Here is a 21,838-nt window from a genome sequence, read left to right as displayed (position 1 = left end):
AATTGCCGTAATATTTTTAAAAAACATTAAACAATAATGTATATAATACACATAACAAGAAGAGAAATAATTCTATAAAATTCCTTTCTACACATCTATATTATAATAAAGCAAAATGAATATTTATATTTTTAAAACATGGTCATGTATGTTTTCGAAACAACGTACTTTGATTAATGTCTGTCGAAATTTTCATTTTTTTTATATTTTCAATAATAATGTTTATAATATATTTAACAAGCACTCGTACAATTCTATATATTTTCTCATCTACAAATCCATATTATAATAAAGTAAAAATTTTATTAAAGGAAAACGATTCTTCTCTTTAAACATACCCGGAACTGTCATCTGAATGTTGTCAGTTTCTGAATATATACCGCCTGTCAATTTCAATCATAATAAATATATCTCATGGTTTGTAAAGATTTAAACCATTTTATCACTGTATAATATTTAAATAATTGGATACTAAAATGTTGATGTTCCAGTTATGACATAAGTTTGTTTAAAACTATATCATGAAGATTGATATAAATCTAAAAACAAAACCATATTCAAATGGAAAAAAAATTGCGCTGTCTTGTGGATAGACCAGCTGTAGGGATTTACAATCACCATGATGACAATAGTAACTTAATAGGATCTCATTTCCTTCTGGAGTCCCACGTTTCCTAGTAAACTACGGAGGCAAAGTATTGGATTCGCTCCATCAGTGAATGCACAACGACAAACACTCGTTCAATCGATGATCAAAAAAAGAGAACGTGTTGCAACATTTTGTCATAATGATGAAATATTTTCAGTCGACAATGAGCTGAATATGAATGTGGACGTCATTGTTAATTCTATCTCGTACAAAATCCCGCGTCGAAATTTAGAGACAAATTTTCGCTGTTCAGTAATTTTGGGCAAATTTTCGCTGTTCAGTAATTTTGGGCACATTTTAGCCCCATTTTGGACTGAGCCAGGTATACTCTACCAATTAAAGTAATACATTCAAGAAATTTGTGATTATCTTTGCAGGAATGTTGTGAAATTTAAACTTTTATATTGCGGTGCTACAGTTCAAGGCAACAGCCTCTAAAATTGTACAATATTTATGTAAAGAGGTACAAGCATAGTTTATACATAGCCGCTATAGATGGAGTGTCAATTAGTTCAGTTTTCAATTCCTAGTTTCATTTTAACTTCCTTTTCATTCTACGCTTATCAAAGCACAATCAATTGCTCATCACAAAGAGACAATGTCCTCAGTGTCAATAACAAACAAAAAACACGGTTGTATAAAAAAGAAATGTGTTGAGATTCATACGACACATGAAAGTCAAAATTTACAAATATCATGTCATGAATCTTGAATCGCACTACTGTGATTGCTATTAATATAACATTTTTCATAATCTGTTGACAAGGATTGAACTATGTAGTCGACAATTTCAGATAATAATTTCCAATTTTGTGTCTGGAACAAAAGTTTAATTTAAAACTACAGTTTACCAACACAATTGAATTTCTCTTTGAATGCATTCTTTCATTACGATAAAATGTACAAATCAAATAAAACGAAAATGTCATTTTCATCATTACTAATACATTTTAATTGATAACGCTACAGTTCAAATATCCACTATCAATCATCTCCCGCCAACATTTTTCGAACGTATTTTCTAGTTTTTTCTGTAACCTTTTGTGAAATTTCAATTTTATTTTAGACCGATATTGTAGAAAGACATCTTTAATACAAATTGATGTCAAAGTTAAGTTTTAAAGGCAATCCTATAAATACGTGAAATTCAAAACATTAAAATAACGTCTCCATGTTATTTTGACGCATGTCTGGGTACCGAACGAGTTAGGTGTTTAGACGATGCCTATTAAATTTCATTTTGTCATCTAGCTAAAGTACATACAGCATCTAAACAAATCAGATTTCCAAAAACATTTCTTTCAAATTACACACACATTTTTAGATATATAAAGACAAATATTTTGTGGACATTGACACAGATATAATAACAAACAAATACAGATTTAAAGTGATTTGTATCATTTCAACACATATGTTAATACTGATAGGGTTCGGTTTTCGGACAGTGTATGTTAGCATATTTTCATTTCGAATCCAGCCAGAAAACATTACAGTTTCATAACGTTTAATTAAAAACACATTTACATTTTTTTTAAAGACTGTGGTATATATTATAATGAGAAGGCCCTATACATGTCTAAACTATCTGAATTATGTTATTTTCACACACCTTGATACTGAATGAGTTAGGGAACAATATGCGCATTGTTATTCATTAGGTAACGATCTGGTTAAAACACATATGGTGCCCAAGACAAAAGATATTTCAATATATACATATGAATTTGTTTCTGGACAATGAATTAGTTAGAATACAATATGTATCACTTTAAAATCATTAGCAATCTAGCCACAATATATACAAAATATATTCTAGTTTCTACGGCAAAAAAATATTTTAATATATACATATAACTTAGATTGTTTCAGATTATAAAAAAGGCAATTATACAAAAACTTTTTTCTGCACACTATATTATATTCATTGTCATTTACAAAAAAAATATGTCTGGGTACCGAACGAGCTCGGTACGTAGTATCATTTTCACACATGTCTGACGAGTTAGATTTTCAAATACACGTGTGTATGTAATGCCATTTTCCCACATCAGACGCGTTAGATTTTCAAACAATATATATTACTATACCTACAAGTTTTCCCTCTAAGTACAATTATACAAGATGTTCCTAGAATGACAATGATTTCAATATGTATATGTACATTACAATGTTTGTTTTCAGATTACGAATATATTATTAGTTATAAACAATTTTTTTTGTAGCATATTGATATAGATAATAAGTCTATACATGTCTAAATTATATAATATTGTAATATTTACATATTTGGGTACCGAATGATTTTGGGTGTATATTTTCCATCTATCTAGAACAGTTACACGAACTTACGTGCTTCCGATATGTGTACAAAGTTACAATATTTTCTTATTACAAATATATTCCTAAATATGTATTTAAAAAAACTTGTGGATTATTGTTATATATAATAAGTCTATATACACTCTAAATTATTTTGTTTATTTTATTTATTTATTTAAAAATTTTTTTTTTTTACATATTTGGGTCCTGAATAAGTTTTTCGATTAACGCGTATTGTGATACTTTTATTTTCCATTTAGTTACAATACACGATGCTGTATCTGATACTGTTCTGTTTACAGGTTGAAAGCTAGTCAGGAAACCCTTTGAGTTGAGTTGAGTTGAGTTGAGACCGTTCACTTTCATTTTTTTGTAGTGTAACATCTGAGTATCAAATGAGTCAAGTGTCTCCATCTCGTTAGAATAGTGACTACCTTAAAATGACTACGCAAAATATACGTAACGATATATTTCTTTCTGATTATAAAATATATTCGTAGATATAAAAAAAACTATTTGTAGACTGTTGGTATATATAATAATCTTATACAAGTCTAAAATTGCTTGGTGTAGAAATAATTGAGATGTATACTTGGATCGTAAGTAGGTGTTTGACTGAATACGGTGGAATCTTCAAAATATAAATTATGCATTCAGGTTTAAAGAATCTAAATTCGAATCGGGTACTATGAATTCTTTGAAGGTTTAGGTTTACTTTAGAACACTAATAATTTAGACTATTTCATGGTAGTTGCAAATTTGGTGGGAGTTTCTCAGAACAATTGACCCCCTCCCCTCCCCACAATTGTTTACTTATGAACACGGTAGCTGAGAATGTGGTCAGAATTTCAAATTAAAATCGATCCCCCTCCCCACAATTGTTTACTTATGACTATTCCTGTTGCTGAAACTTTGGTCAGTGCTTCTCCAGAAACTTGATCACGTCCCCATAAATGTTTACCATTGAATAATTAAGTCGTTAGTGGTCATAGATGACTGGTATAAATATCCCAACCTTAGTTTTGCTTTCATTTCAGTACTAAGTTTCGATTTTAAAGTGGCCATGTGGAGTGAAATTTGAGTGTCTATTTTATACTTTTATTTCCGAAAACAACTCTAACATGTTTTTCTACTTTAAAAAACAACAACAACGTGAAACAATATATACCAAGTCTTTGTTTGTAACTCGATAAACTGCAACCAAATGAAAACATTTATTATCCAAATGGCCACTTTATAGACACGGTATCTGTAACTAGAAATTCTTTCATAGTTTTGATGTTTTTCTCTTTACTTATATATGTTGATTGCCAACCTGAAACATATATGACTGACAAGAGATCAAATCGTGTCAGGGTCTCACAGAATCACAATTTGTTGTCAAAAAGTAAATGGTCGTGCATCCGTCATGACTATTTACACGTGTGCATCAAGCTAGTATACATATTACCAACAGCGACGAGTAGAGAAGGAATTCAGCTGATCAGAATTATTGAACCGTTTAGTGTAAATGTTTGGTGTCTATTCGAACGTGCAAAAATTATTGCAAAAAAAACCACACACACACACACACACACAGACACACACACACAGAGGAAGTTAGAGCTACAGAGGCTATGTAAGGTATGGAGTTGATTAATTCTTCACAACAGAATGATAACAAAGGCTAGCTTGTAAGCTGCTCCACGACAACAAATGTTTTAGTAAGCAGAACAAGAGTAAAGTATTTTGAAAGAGCTATACAGAAAGATATGTCAAAAGTTTGAACCAATTTTAACTATTCAATACCAAAATCCGATGTATCCTCACTTACAAACGAGAAGAGTTAACCTGTCTGGCTAGGGATGTAACATATCCTGTCATAATTCTAAAAAAGTACAACGTTGGAAATATCCTGGGTTTATAAGCGGTTTTTAGCAACAATGTGAAGCATTCCCTATAGCTAAGATCTTGATTTTTGGAAGTAATAGAGATCCCTTAAGAATTTGATACATTTTAATGTCTACAATGATACAAGAGTACCTATTTCCTTTTTAAAGAACTTGAATTTACTCCATGATGTACGTACATAGATGTTAGTAGTTTTGCGTAAGAGATATAAATGCAATCAAAAAAATTATATATATATATATGGTGTCTGTCTGTCTGTGTGTGTGTGTGTGTGTGTGTGTGTGTGTCTGTCTGTCTGTCTGTCTGTGAGTGAGTGAGTGAGTGAGTGTGTGTGTGTGTCTGTCTGTCTATACACACGTACACACACACACACACACACACACACACACACACACATATATATATATATATATATAAATGTATATACATTCTGTATGTATATATATATGCACGTACCTTATAATCTTAAATTATCAATCATTTTATTGATGTGTATCTCTTTCAATTACTGGTAGTCTAACAAACAACTTGTCAATTCTAGTCATTTTATCTCCTTTATTTATTTATTCTCTTTTGATGTCAGACAAATAGTGACACAGATGAAATTTCATGTTTCTTGGAGATTACAAGTACAGCTTATCTTTGTTTAATGTCTGCTATTATAATTCTATAATTACTGGCTAAAATGATATTTCCCTGATATTAATTATTAAGGGACAATATGCTATGGGGACCGCCTTCAATAAATCAATACAAAAGACATGTATTGTTAAGATATTTCACCATTTCTCATTCACCGTGTCTTTTATTTCAAAAGAGAAGTTCTCTTATTTTGATGAAGACAGATTTATTGCGACATGTAGATATGTTGTTTAACAAACATTATCCGAGACATAGACAATTTTGGGGCATCTTGTAATCACTGATAATAGTAGTAAACAAACAAACAAACAAACAAACAAACAAACAAACAAACAAACAAACAAACAAAGCAAAAAAAAGTTATGATGACATCCGTGTACTTTATTTGATTTAAATCTAAACCAAAGTAGAACAAAAGAATTCAATTTTATATGTAGCATTCGGCACATCTGGAATCACTTTCCTGAACTAGATATGTTTATTTATCAATTCATGGTGTAAAGTGTTCATTTTAAGAATGATATTTACAATGGTTGTTCACATATTTTCCCCCTGAAAGGTTAAAGGTTAAAAGAACTTAGTATGCAGTGTCCCTTCCGCTATGTGTGTTAAACCATATATGGTGTGTAAAAGAGTTTTATTTTTTAAAATGATATTCAAAATGTATTCTCTTTTTTGTTCACATTTTTTTGTAGTGTCCCTTCCGCTATATTTGTTGAACCATATATGGTGTATACAAGTGTTTTATTTTTTAAATGATATTTAAAGTGTATTCTCTTTTTGTTCACATATTTTTCTGAATGGTAACACTGGGGTTAAAGGAGCACGGTGTGCGATGTATCTTTAGATCAGGAAATGTGTTATTATGTTTAATGGTACCAACGCAGTATCTGCCATTGGTACGTTTTGCTAAACTGCGACAAAAGCCGAGAGTTCATTACATTTTATGAGATGTTTTTTAAGCGGGTCTGAAAAAATATGTAACGATGTGTTAGTAGTTCTATTTATGATTATGATTATGGTGTGAGAATGGTTGTTTTGAAAAAATAATTTCTAGAAATAAACCGAAGACGATGAAACGAACATTTGTAAACACGTTTTAGCACGCATTTGTGAAATCTGTTTGCATGGCGCAGTATTACAGACGTGCAAACACAGGGTTCGGATATCTAAAGCTGTTCGCTGGGACCGCACCGTCATTCCGCCTGTATGATTGGGTAATCCAACATATGTTAATTTGTGCCGAATTCTCAGTAGTTGTCCCCTTTGTACATTTTCTGGTGGAATGTAGACGACGGAAAATTTGTTTTGGTGAAATAGTGCACGGGTATGTCAATAGTAGGCATTTTTGTTTGTTTAATCTGGTATACAAACCTGACGTGATATGATGTAAGTGATCTCATAGCTGTATATTGCTATTGTAGAGAGAGAGAGAGGGGGGGAGAGAGAAAGAGAGAGAGAGAGAGAGAGAGAGAGAGAGAGAGAGAGAGAGAGAGAGAGAGAGAGAGAGAGAGAGAGAGAGAGAGAGAGAGAGAGAGAGAGAGAGAGAGAGAAGGGGGGGAGACAGACAGACAGAGACAGACAGAGAGACAGAGAGACAGACAGAGACAGAGACAGAGAGAGACAGACAGACAGACAGGCATAGACAGACAGAAAAAGACAGACGACAGACAGAGACAGACAGACAGACAGACAGACAGACAGACAGACAGACAGACAGACAGACAGACAGACATACAGACAGGAAAAGAAAAGAGAATGAGACAGCGACAGAGAGAAACAGGATCAGAGAGAGACAAAGTTGGTCAGATAAACAGAAATAAAGAGGATAGGAGACAAAGAAAAACAGAAAGACTGACAGACATGCAGACAAATATCAACACAAACCATAAACAATGTCTGGACAATAAAAAATATAAAAAGTAGTTTTTTCGTATGATGAGTATGGTAGGTTATACATAAACTTAAAATTGAAAGTCAAATTAAATATTTGATATTTTTTGTGAAAAATTGTATATCGAACTTGTTGAATTGATTGTCTTCATTTAGGAAATAATTTAACACATCAATATGTATTTTATTTGATGAGAAAATAGGACAGTAATTAATTCCTATGGCTGTTATTGTCTCCTTGAATGTTTAGTTTCTGTTTCCATTACAAATATTTTGAATGCATATTCCTATTTATGTCTGCTTTCCAAAATGAAATATAAGCACATTTCAGACTTCTACAAAGGAATTGCATATATCAGTAACGTAAGTGGTAACATTCCTTTTTTTAGAGAGAGATGACCATTTACTTCAATATAGGAGAATCTCCCGAAATCAACTCAACTTTCACATTTTTGACATATTTGTGTGCTACAGTTATTGAAAAGATACACCACGTGACTAATTTACAGAAAATATTGTGAAATTTCAACAATGGCCAACCATCAAGATTAATTTAAAAAAAAAAAAAATCTTAGAGAAGTTCGTTTTTCAGCATGGGTGTTGAGTAATCCACCATCTTAGTAATATTTAGAATTGCAATTATAATATTGGTTCACCGAAATCGTACCGTATTCCTCTTGCCACACTAGTAGCTGTTCTTTGAAATATACAAGGTCTTTGAAATGAACACGCGGGGGAATTAATTAGCAGCAGGTCGTTGTGTCCCTTTATAACTGATCTCAGAACGTAACCCTTCACATGAAATAATTTCCAAATTTATGACACGACAATTTGGTATTTAAACACTGCTACTACACTATTTGTAATTTGGTTAAATGTGAATTCTTGTGAGAATTCTCTTGTCGAACAAACGAATAGTTCTCTCCATTATACAACGCAATTGAAAAAAAGAATGGATTTAGAACAGTGTTTTCTAGTTTTGAAAATAATTTTAAAAAATGATTTTCAATTTAGGCGATTTCAGAATAAAATGGTAAATATTATTTTTCGATGAATATTAAGTGGACGAAGACATAGTTAACGGAGTCTTAAAATGTAAACATGTTTATGAGAATTTAAAAATGTTGATGAAAAAGTGGTAAAAAGTCTATGATATAGCAATGCCAGATTTTGATAAGAAAAATATCTATACATTGGAAGTCAAAAACACATCTTATTTCATTCCAACCTTTTGCATAATTTTATATTAAAAAATCTGAATAATGATTTTTTTTGGAATTTTTTTAAAATTCAAATTAAATTCGAACACCACTGGAGTACACACAATTCAAACTCTAAAATCACAAACTCTTTTTCCTAGAATCTTGAAATAGAATTCAATACGATCGAGATTTCGATATTCTAAATTTGAATACTTAAGTTCACTCTCAGATGATATTTTTGTGTATTTACTGTGTTTGTTGAAACGAACATATCAACAGATAAAATTTGTATGAGTTAAAAAACTATGTCTCACTTATGTACTAATGTGTCTTGAAAGCAGAAAGGTATATGCAAATATTCAGAATGACACTTAAAGATTGTAACTCAAACTACTCACTGATATGTATTGTGAATTTAAGACTGGTGTATTATTTTAAACGAAGGACAAAATCGCTTGTCCTGTTAGTCATCCATTACATAACGTGCGTCTTTAACCTACCAATACTCTATTTGCATACGGATAAATATGCATGTATTTGCTAAAACGACACTTCAAAAACCACAAAAATACATCCACTTCGTCTAACATATTCAGATCGTTTAATTTGAAAAAAAAAATCGGTGGCTTTTTTAAAAAGATGATTTTTCGAAAATAAATAAATAAATAACATGTTTTAAAAGAAATATTGGATATCGCAGAACGTTGGCAGATTCAGGGATACTCAGCAGAATTATCAGTACTCAATCTTTTCTTCCGGTACAAATTACCCTGATTTGAATCAGTATGGAGAGATATTTGTATATTTCTTATTAAGGTGAAGCATGGAGATTCATGGGGAGTAAATTTCAGATGAAATGAACAGCCAAAAAAGACGATATCTTTTCATATAGTACCGGCGGTATAATCATTATGGTTGAGAAAGTTGATGTTGACCCCGATAATTCTGAATTATGGCTTTCTAAAAGCTTGAAATGATACAAGGATAAACACAATTTGTCAATTTCAAGTGGTGATGTATGTGAAATATACATTGCTGTATAGTTCAGCTGGACAGAATATGGAGACTAGTGAAGGATATAATTTATAAGGATAAAACAATATCAGAAACAAAACTAAAATAATTGTTATTCTATAAATATGTATTCGGGATTTAAGACAGATTTTAATTCATCAAATTATAATAAGATTCAATTTTGTAATATGTCAAATGAATATGTAAATTGGGATAAATAAGAAAACGCATCCTGAAAGAAATTTTGGATAAGTTTAAAGCGTGGCTCAGAAGGGGTGATTTTGTACGTTAAAACTGCCACGTTAGATGAGAGTATTCGAAGGGAATAAAACATGGAGATGCGCACTAGAGTGTTAAAGAAAAGCAATAAATCATAGGCCATCCATCAATACGAGCACGGTTCGCATAAATATTTCAAAAGTTACCATATGGAAGATTGGTCTACGGAGTACAACACCGACTGGGCAGGTCGTGTTGTTGAAGCCTCCGTTGTCGACAGACACGTTGTCTACGAGTCATCGGGACGCCTTCATACTTTACTTGTGTTAGTACGATTTGTTAACACGAGTGGATTTTTTTTCTGTGAGACACGGTCCAGGTATAGTAGGCAACGTGAAAATGTGAAAATATAGACTACGGTGGGAATTCATGTTGACGAACATCGGTGACCCGGAAAGTTGGCGGCCATCTTGAATCGGCAGTGACAAACAGAGACAGAAGACATTCCACATATCAATACAGTTCGCCCGGCTCTCGCAATCAGACATAGCATTTAGAAGCGTGGAAGCGTGAAGAAAGCGACGCCTCCGGAAGATAAAAACTGCAGGGCTGAGAGTGAATCGCGACATAACCTTGTATGTTTCAAACAGATAAGCAGAGAAACAGAGATGGAATTAACACCATTATGGAGATCGTCGTTGCCTCAGTGACAATATTGCACTCACCCTTGTACATTTCAGATGTACATTTCAATATAAAAATTCTGTCGCATTTTTTTTTGATGAACTGAACTGGACAGCCGTTTTGTGATTGCTCTACTTGGCTTTGTGGGTATTTTGCACGCGGATTTGGTCACGTTATACTTGTTTTCTTTTTTCATTCAGCTTGGTGAAAATTGCAGATCAAGAGTGGGTGCTATGTGTTTGCAGAGTCATATGCATGAGTGACGAATAATACCGGCTTGAAATAACTACGAACAACACAACTCACACTAGTGTTTGTTTCGCGCTTTGTGTATTGAGCGTATGAAAAAAAAGCGCGACACAACATCCCAGACAGCATAGATAGCCACAAGCTGCTTGGACTGTCACCTTGCATTGCTTTTATCTCACTTCAGAGTGTTTTACAAATCGTCAAAAAACAAGAAATCTGAGTTAGATGACGCGGTTGGGTTGCAAAAACGTGAAGGCTACGAATAAAGCACAGGAATTCGTCACTTCTGTGTGAAATGTGCCTTAAACCATCACACCAATTTACTTCAATACCTTCATTGTTGTTTCAGTGAGCACGAACCTTTTTGTGCTTTTTGTGCGAATTATTGAAATTTCGATTTTCAGATGATACTAAATTGGATGAACGGTAATAATCGAGATATAAAGAATACACCAAACAGCCGCCAGGCATGGAAGGGATACGTTGACAACGAATCGTATCCACTTGTCTGCCTACATCACTAGCTATACTTCATTGCGCCTTAAATGAAAAATAATGTTTGGTCGAAGAGGAAAAATATACAATTTAGCAAAATTACCATTTGTAATTTAAGCTACCACGTTCTCGTTTTGGTGACGTGCACCTAAACAAGTGCTACACCGGATCTGTTTCCAAATACGTGTTTGCAGTTTTGTCAGAGAAAAGTTCAAATGCTATGATAGTATTTTTTTGAGAAAAAAAGATCAAACATCTTGTACATTTCAATCCTTTGTTTACATAATAAAAACAGATAAGTCTAGAAATACATCAAATTTACGCAATATCGAATGCCACGTTATTCTCCAACAGGAGCAATGTTTTTTTTCTCTCTCTCAAAGAAACAATTAAATTTGTGAGATTGAAATATTGATCGCATCGCTTGATTTTGTAATTCTTACTTAAAATGAGCAATGCATGGTAATGAATTGTTGTGATTTTTCATCGAAATTTGCAAAATATTATGCCTGATCATGAAAGAAGAATTTATCGACATGGGCACAGGTTGTTTATGTGATTCTATCGATCTCGTCCACTAGAAAACTACTAGACACCACTGGATCGAAAACAAGAATGACATTCATACAATGTATTGTTTAAGTAAATTTCCGTAAAATTCATTCTTACCCACGTATGCAAGAAAACATTATGTCACACCTCGGTGCTGCGTTCAGCTAGCTGCATGTGTTACAAGAAAGTCCTCCTGCAGAGACCCGTGATCAACTCAGTACACCTATGTTTTTACTTACTATTTATCAGATTATCAAATTTTCAATTTGTTCTCTTTCCAGTTTTTGTCAAAAGAAAATTTATGACTACCAATCTGGAATTATTCATAAATGAATACATGAATAAAATAAAACGGAATTATTTTGTGTCATTTTACTTGGAAATTTACCCAATGACAACAAATCGTTTATTGTTGTGTCTTATTAAATTCAAAAGGGATTTCGTGGCTGTGCTGGGAGTCTACTAAATATCTCAGTGTGAATGACCAAGAGAGATAAAATATACTTTCTTACAGATCATGATATAGATACATGAAATAAACACATACGATATATTTATGAATACATTCTTGAGGGCTACAGTTTGATTGTAAAAACGTCAGTATTTTTACAGTGTTGAATATGTCTATTTAATGGGGTGCTGTTATGAGATTTATACCAACGAAAAATAATTTGAACAGATAGGTGAATTGTTCTATATATACACAGACTCGTCCTGTTTTTAATGAATACCATTGCCTAGTCGAATACATTTAGATTGTAATGTTATTACTTTCCGCATGCTGTAAGTATCGTCTCGAGTCAGGCATTAGCAAAATATGGATGTCAGTGGAAAACACTGTTATATTTCATTTGGTGACAGCTACGAGTTATTTGCTTACTCGTGGAGTATGTTACAAAATCATTATTTGAGCTGGCAGATTTTTATCGTGTACATTTACTGTGCATTAGTCGTTATGCCGTTGTAACGCTACAACTATCTGTGACAACAATCCCGTCTCACTGTCATAACCCCGTGAAAAACGCGTCCATTGTAACGTCTACATACTCGACCACAGACACTCCAGATACCATGGTGAATTCAGTTTTTTTTTTAAATTTGCATTATCTTCGTCACCTACACCATTCCCGCCTAAATCAATTTGATCAAACATTGTTGTATTTTTACAACATTTTTGCACATTTTAACTTAATTTTAGTTTGGAATAATAGAAACGATCCCAGTTTATGATATGTGTGCAAAATCTGACAAAAAAATTACAAAAACAAAATTATAAAACGGAATTTATTATTTTACTAGATGTATGAAGTATTGGGGTTAACCTGACGTTCGTGTACTTGGAGGTCACACTGAATAATATTTCGCAGTTTCTGTTTTGGTATATTTTTGTTTGATTCTAAGTGTTTACCCACGTAATCTGATCCATTAGTCGATAAAATGAAAGGAAAATGCCGCACTTTGATGTATTCGAATTTGGAAGATGAAAAAAAAAACGATGACGTCTGGGCGAAGAATCATAACGTTTGAAATGTTGTTGTTTATGTGCGGACAATCTGACAGTCTGCCGGAAGATACACGTTGTATGCTCTTTAAAACCACAATGAGCACACTTCTAATAGTTTAGCTTCTAAATTGCCTCTGGAAAGTGACATCTTAAGTTTATGTCGAAATTTACATATGTAATCCATTTCAGTTGAAAGAAACACTACAAATGCGAGTATTGACATTGAAATGTGCACAGCTATTTTTGCTTTTCAGAATGTCAGTTTCGGTGAGGACTTTTGCTAACCATCCGTGTCCTTTATTAAGTAGGCTGTTGTCAACTGTTTAAGTGATCCCTGCTGTTTATTTCAAAGAAAATGTTTGCTAAGCTTTCGTGAAATCTACAAAAATGTTTATTTCAATCGGACAAAATAGACGGTTCTATAGAGTTTCTTGAAATGTACAAGGTTTTGTCCTTCATTTCAATCTGACAGTTCAAAGCTTGGATTAGTCAACAATGCAATATTATACTTTTATTAGAATGCAAATAGATCCGTTTTCATGCATTATTACAAAGATAAATATATCCAAACGTCTCGTAATTGATAATTACAGATCGTTGCATAAAAAAAATGGAGTTTCTTTATTTGGGAGGTTTTGGATCTTTGTATACAGGCAATAACTTGACAAAGAGGAACATTCAAGATGTCTTCACGTTGAGGTTATATTAAAAAAAAACTTACATAGCCTCAGTCAGGGAAATTTGCTGAAATTTGGGCAAATTTCTTGTGGATCGAGAAAATGTATAGTTTGAAATGTAAAGATGTTATAACTTTCCATAAAATTGTGTATATGACACTACATATCGTTAGGACGTTTCTAAAGCGATTTTTACCTCGTAAAATTTCAAGGACACATCTACAGTCTTAGTAGCGTGCAATCTTTGCCGTGCTTTTGAACTTCGCTTAGAGATGTCATGGGAAAGAGAGTTGTAGATTTCCGTGCAATATGGAAGTGTCAACCTGATGTAAAATTTAGGAAACCACGGCGACTTCACAGACAACTTCATGAAAAATTCATGAAAAGCGTAGCAGTGAAGAGTCAAGAGGCAATGAATTTTCTGACATCGAATTTTACCCTTCACTTCAGCCTGAACTGGGGGTCGACTTTGCGGTGTTTTATCGGGGGTAACTGGAATGTGCACGTCAAGAATGACGATGTCATACTGAAATGTGACATTTTTCAACGTGTCAACACGAGACATAATTGTAGTCGAACTTAAAACTCACTTCGATGGTTCAAACACCGCCACACGTACTACACACACATAACTGATCTGAACTACCAATAACATAGCAAACACGGCCTAAAACTTTGATCTATCTTATTCACTCGACGAGAAAGTAAAATATTGGTAAAACCGAGAATCTTGAAGTGCTGAAAGATAAGTTTTTGTAGTTTGCCACTGTCCTGTGAAACACTGAAGTGAGGGGTATGACTTAAAACAAGCCCGATTTCAATATGCTATGTTTATTTCGCTGTTCGTCTACTCTCAGCTTTCATCTCCTATTGTGCCCATATCTTTTAAACTCCATTTCTTTTGGGAATACTTATACTACATTACCTTGACGCACAGTCCTCACGGTCACTCCACGCCTGTAGTTACTCCTAACATCTCCACTGGCAGTGGGCATGCTGCAGTCACTCCACTCGAGGGGAGATCTGTTTTTGAACGCTCGACGGTTTGTTTGCTGTTTGCTTCTCTCAAACCAAGGACCCTCTTTGAGCACAAAGCGACCAATTGTGTCGGTTGTCTCTTCGGAAATCACAACAAAATACAGTCAATAGTGGACGCAAAGAGTGTGGATTGTGCCCACTATTGACTCGCATGTCTCAGACCCGTATAGCCAAGACAACGAAGCTGTTCTAATGCAAAACAGTTGGTCATGTTATACCGTGTCGCATTCAAAGCAGTGATATGGAGAAAAAAAACCTACTTAGAGTAAATCGTATGCACTATCACCACATACATACTGCATGAGTTAAAGCAAGCATAACTTACATTAAGAAACACCAGCACGAAGTGTTTGCGGAATACTAGTACATGTATGTAGTATAATACTTGAGACCGTCTTGGTCGGAAGATTATAACCCCCCCGCTTCACCTCTTTTCAAAAGACCCATGCCTGGCTGCTATTAAACCCCTTTCAAAGAAAGTAGAGTACAATCTATTGGTAAATCCCTTAGTCGGCTATTTGAGTGTACTTTATGCCGAACGGCAAAGGACAATTCTGTAGGCAATGTTTGGAACAAAGGCGTTCAAGCGTCCCTATTTGATAGCTTGTTTGTATTCCTGTTTTATCCCTCTGTGTTCTGTAAACTAGATACTAGCTTCTCTTAAACTCAGCCACTGGTACACATCACAAATTGCTCAAACTTGTCACAAAGTCAGACGAGAAGTCATACTTTTGAGGTGCGGCTTGCTACCTCACTTGGACACGGCATCCTGTCCAAACACTGATAGATCAGGTAAGCTCCGTGTCGGCATCATTTTACATGTACTTCAGGCCGTTTTGGGTTTCAAACTCGAGTGAATTTACGAGCTGTGTCAGCTGTGAGTAAAAAAAAGCAACCAGTGAAAGGTGGTGATTTTTGTGCAATCGATTATGGGGCATTCATTTAACCCGTTCATTGTCCCGACTTCCACTCAAGTTTTTTCAAGCACCAGACAATGAAAACTCTGTTCGTTTTTGGATTGAATCGACAACGTGTAACACACTGATCGATGTCGATCGAAAATTTTGACGATTTTTGAATGAGAGTTCCGAGCAAACGACAAAATGTGTTCGGTTCTTAGCGCGCTATTTTTAGCAAGATGAACAAAGGATAAAGAAAATAACATGGTGTACCCACTCAATGTCACTCAAAGTGACACGCCATGTTTCATTACCCGTGTTTTTCTTAAGTTTCTACTCGACTTAAGTAATGTTAGTCGGATAAGAAATTACACTTACACAAAATCGGACTGGGGTTGGATGAAGTAGGACTTTCTCGATGTTGGTTAAGTCACGAAATCTCTAACATTTGGATGAAGTAAGATTACATATAAGGTGAAAATGCACGTGCTTTTTTATGGACCAGAAACTTTGAAAAGAACACTTTTAAACAAAATACACACGTATCATTTGAGCAGCAGTCTTCAAATGATACTAGTGTAGTATAAAATATTCAAAAGTCGATTCAAATTTTGAATGGCGGGAAACTTAGGCAGACGACTTTGGTTGATTTGAATTTCAAAGTAGGATGGGAATCAAACTGTCATGTGTAATCAGCATGAAGACCTGTAAACTAGGCTCAATTGTTGTGATTTGGCGTGTTATCCAATTAAGTGGTTTAAGCAGAATCGTGTATTATAAAGGTCTATTTTATTTGGCGAGTCCAAGATGATGAAAACACTTCTTTTTCTGGCCTACTTTACCTCAAGGACACCTCTCTCTCGCTTTCTCTTTCTATCCACAAAGATTACGCTCTTCCCCACAACTCTATCTTAAGAACATTCATACTTACAGTAGATATGTCTAATGTTTCTATAGACAAATTACAAAATTTCAACGTTTCTTTTTTTATCGGAAATAAAAGCGGAAAAAGGATAAGAAGGAACACGTAATTGGTAAAATAGAATATCGTGTATGTCGATGGTGAAAAGGTCTTTTAAGATATGCATATATGCTTAAAACATCATCAGATTTCGATTTTCATTCATTTCAAATTTTACGATTCCTAAAGAAGAGAAATAACTCTACTGTCGTCTGCTTTTTCGAATGAAATTCAAGATTGTTCATTAACATGTCAAAAATCTTTTATTCATAACTAACATTTCAACGTATGGTGTCTCCCTTCCGTTCAAGAGAGACTAACACGAACGACAATAGCGTGATCGAAGGACAAAACTGGACGGCAGGCAGAAAACGAAGACGAGAACTTCACGAATCACCAACTTCGTAATAAGAGACCACCTTTACCGAAACAATGATTTTGTTTTGGTTTGGTCAGTGCTTTTTAGCCGGTTAAATTTCTCAACTTTCACACCTAATTTCCGGTTCGGATACCAGGCTTAGCTCATCAATCAGGGGAGAAAATAGTACCAAAAGCTCCGATATGGACGAAGACTTTTAAACAATGAAGTATATTATATGTGTAGTTCACAATGTCGCCGGCACGAGCTTTTGTTTGTTTTGAACGAAAATTTCCTGCAGACGACACCTCCACTGCAGTGATTGATAATAGACCCATTTTGCTATCATTTTAGTTACCTTTGTATAGATTGAATATTTTGACTTGATATTTAACAGATACTAAAATATTGACACCTCTTTCCTCTGGAGGGAATTATTCAATCTAGCGGTGCGGAAGCATCTGTAAAATATTTTCTGTGTGAGAACGATTTTTATCACCGTGAAGGACTGAGGGAAGGAAGGACGTTTATATCTCCTCGACTCGGTGACTCCATCCCTTGCTGTTTTAGTAGCGATTGTTGAAAAAAACAAATGAAACTCTATGCGTTATGTTTTTAGAGATATGATAAATTGAAAAGCGCGCAACTGAGAATATATAAATTTCTACACGTGGCATGTATGTAGTATTGTATATTCAAATTAAAAAAATTTAAAATATTTTTCTAAGTCTATACCTCTACAACGTTATAACAATGTGTTTTTTTTGAAACTCCGTACACATGTTGTTGCATAATATTTTAATTCCACATACAGATTTCCCTAGTTATCCATTGAGCTGATTTCAACAATAATATGCTAATCAGGACAACATGTGTTAGCTTTTGTTGAGGGGGGATTTAAAAACAAAATTTGTGCCGAATGAAGTTAGCATTGTTTATGGATTTTCAGACCTTTACAGTATATCTTGACTATATCCGTATATTATCACATTTTAATGAAATTTGGTTTGCAGTTGAATTCAAAAGAGAACAATTTATAGATATAAAAAGATATAAGTGATTATTGAACAAAGAATTGTAAACAAAGCCTGGACAATGTGAGTGAGACAAGTTAAAATTCTAAGAGCAAACTTTCATCTTAATTCATTGTTAGTTGCATTTTGATCATTTTGATTTCGAATCGGTTTCTCTGAATGACACGAAAATGGTTCTGGCAAAATATCGAAGATAGAAATGATTGGGGATAGACTTTAACCTGTACTAATAAGATGGGTGTATATGTAGCGGCAGTGATTTTATGTATTCAAAGATGTGACGACATCATGATCTATTTTAATGACGCGAAATTATTAATAATAGCATGCCATTGCCACAAGATCTCGAGTTCTGGTTGTCTATAGTATACGCAATGTATTTTGTTGATTAACAATGCAGTCAAAGTTTTGTAGCTTATATGCAATTTTTTTTTTGTAACGAGAGTAATGCAAACGAGACATTAGTTGTATAGAGAACACCCTTGGCACAAAGGAACAAAAACGACTCGTACTTTCCATGACTAAAATAAACAACATTTAACCCCTCCAAATAGCCTGTACAAAATCATTAATTAAACGAAAGTACGAAACGAAAAAGGAGAAATCCTAGTGAGAATTCTCCGCGTGTGTAACCCGAGGAAAGAAACTAAGAGATCGCATTCTTTAGTTGAAACGAGGGCTTGATGGATGGACGGTCATGTGAGCCACTATGTATTGCCCGCGGTGAATACGCTACATTATGGGAGATTTCACCGCTTAAGAACGGTACAGAAGAGACAATATAGAGAAAGAAACACGCAAAATGGCTGCGCTGAAGAAACCTAACTAGTGGCCTGTGGGCTATAAAAGCTCGCTTTTTTCACCTGTACCAGGTGGGTGTCGAGTCAGGATGGCAAAGTGGAATTCTAATGGTCTTCTGTTGGAGTTTGTCTGCAAGCCTAGCTATCATATGAACAAATGTAGAACACAAATTACAAAAGACGCTTTAGGCGACTTACACATAGCGGGAGTAACTTATGAAATGGAGTAATTTACTTAGACATGTATGAACACAATGTACGATGACATGTGTGTGGCTTTAAAACACAAGACAAATATATTTATGTATCTGCAAAACCAACGGCCCTGCCTACGTTGTCATTGCTTTTCACCGCAACCATTTTTTCTCCAACCCAAAGTTATTTTTATGAAACCATACACATCATGGTTAATTCCAATAATCAACTATTTTTGCTGTTTATTCATCATTTCTTTCAGAAAGTTACAAATATTCCAAATTTCACCTATTTATCTTTAAACGCAAAAATATATATACATTTTTACGGTTAAAATGATAAATTTTGTTCATTTATAGCCTTTGTTTGAAAAAAGTAACACATTCCTGACAAAAAAAGGTTTAGTTGAAAGATTATTTCGAATTCTGAAAAAAAGTGTGCTCATAATTTTTGGCGCGAAAAGAATAATATAACGACAGGCGGTCGGATCGTTCTGTCACTGACAGAATATCACTGTACAACTCATCAATGGAAATTGTTCTTAACGTTATAATGCCCATTAAAGCAGTTAATCAAAGCTTGCTAAGTACAGGTTACAGATTCGTAAAGTTCATAACCTTTTTTATAATATCAACCAAGGGGCTTCGAGATTTAAAAATAGAACAGTTTTATTTCATTTGAACGTACTTCCCGTTGTTTTCAACATTTGCTGTTTTTGGACGCCGGTTTTTGGGTCACACCTTTCCGCGAGTAAATGATTTGTGATTATTCTATACGATGTAGTTCAAAAGGTAACGCTAAAGAGGTCACGAGTTGGCTCGTAATTTGGTGGCGAGTTGGAGGGATACAATTTATTTCTTTAATTAGTAATATTTTGGCGGGCTTGTAGAACGTAATCGAAATGAGATATTTGTAATGTTCAGTTTTTAAAAATCAAATCCTCGTGAGAAAATAAAATACTAATACAATGTGGTATTTATAACGACCTATGCACTACCTATCTTTCCCATTTAGTATTTTTTTATTGTTACAGTACTCTTATTGTTTCCCACTCTCCCATTGTTGAAGTTCAAGTCTTGATAGAAGGGATTGAAAAGACAAAATTCGTTCCATTTTTAGCATTTTACCATTCTATGAACGAAACACTATATCTATGTATTCCTCTCCAAATTTGAATTACGAGTATTTGGGTGTGATAGTGCAGCTGTTGCTGTGTAGTAAATAATATCAGCCTCTTGAGTGGTTTAAAGGATTTCCCCACCCAAATGTTGGGATCAAAATTTTTGCATTTTTGTAATTTTTTTTATTTTTTCATCTTCATTTTGGACAGAAATAATAGAAATGATAACTACCTATATATCAATATCAAATTATTGATTTATATGTGTTCATATATGTAAAATAAACTCTGCACATCGAATATTCGTATTTTTCTCCAATGTTCGATGGTAAATAAGACAAAATGTTAAATGTTTAGGTATATTTACACATGTACTTCTCTATTCAAAACCAACAAAATTTGTAGTTATGAAGCCACTTGATTATCATTGCAAATTAGCTAAAAATATTAACGTGACATTTCTTTTTTTTCAAGTGTTAGATGCTAGGAATGTATGAATTACCAACAGTTTGCGAAATTGTATAGCCACATAAATGTGGCAACACTTTCCAACAGGAACGTGGGAAATCTAAGAATATAGAAATATGCCAAAACAAAAAAGCAGAACCAAAAAGAGAGAGAAAATTAATTTATATGTGTTTTGTTGCAAGTCAAGCTTACGTTCCATGTCATTTATACTTTGTGATATGAGGTTATTTCATTTTATTTCTGATGTGGAAATTAAATATTGTGATTCTGTTGATTTTATCGCAGTCTTGCAGAATCGCAGTAGTATACAATTAGTAAGATGTAAGAAAGTTTGAACAGTGACAGTAAAATGAGCTTCATTGAAACCAAGGCATATAATACTTAAAGGAATGATACTTCTTTTCAGATTTAGGTTCATTATTATGATCGATTTTACATGACCAAGTTATTATGTACAATGGATAAACTTTTTTAAAGGGACGTTGGTAAGACTATTTTGATGATGTTTCACCATTTCTGTAGGACTCCGACTATTTGCGACGTTTTTATCGAAAGTAGTAGACTGGTTCTCTTGAAGACATAACATACAGTTAATACACTTCAAAAGAACCTTCAAAAAAGTCTGGGAGATGTAGCTGAAATAGAAGACTTTTTCCCGAATTTCTCGGAATTTATTCTGATTCATTATGTTGGTAAGGTTTGATCGCCATATTTTTAACGACATTTCTGACACACACACACACATATATATATATATTGAAAGACAAAAGTTCGGAACAGCTTTCCGGGGCAAACATTCTGACGACAAATGTTCTGTACATTTCCCCCGCTATGTATTCTGACGACGATTTACAGAATAGTAATACGTTTTCACGCTCGCCACATTTTGAAGACATTTTATACCATCTGTGATGTATTTGAAAGACATAGTCTGAACAGGTTTCCCAGAGAATTATGTTTTGCTTACACTTTT

At 33.9% G+C, this 21,838-nt stretch overlaps 1 protein-coding gene across 4 annotated transcripts in view; it reads right to left on the bottom strand.

Annotated features, from left to right (window-relative positions):
* Nucleotides 1-21,838, bottom strand: part of LOC144453975 (POU domain, class 3, transcription factor 4-like) — a 49,984-nt gene that overhangs the window by 2,990 nt on the left and 25,156 nt on the right. The window contains exon 1 of one of the 4 annotated variants that reach the window (XR_013482466.1): nt 14,918-15,604. The exons of 2 other annotated variants lie outside the window; for them this stretch is intronic. The gene's annotated coding sequence lies outside the window, so the exon portion shown is untranslated. Of the gene's footprint in view, nt 1-11,928; nt 12,018-14,917; nt 15,605-21,838 lie in introns of those variants that run through there. One more of the 4 variants, XR_013482467.1, reaches the window with a different exon arrangement.

The sequence above is a fragment of the Glandiceps talaboti genome, chromosome 3 (genome assembly GCF_964340395.1).
Source record: "Glandiceps talaboti chromosome 3, keGlaTala1.1, whole genome shotgun sequence".
NCBI classification, from domain to species: Eukaryota; Metazoa; Hemichordata; class Enteropneusta; family Spengelidae; genus Glandiceps; species Glandiceps talaboti.
The sequence above is the reverse complement of the archived record's forward strand: the minus strand, read 5'-3'. Positions and strand labels throughout refer to the sequence as shown.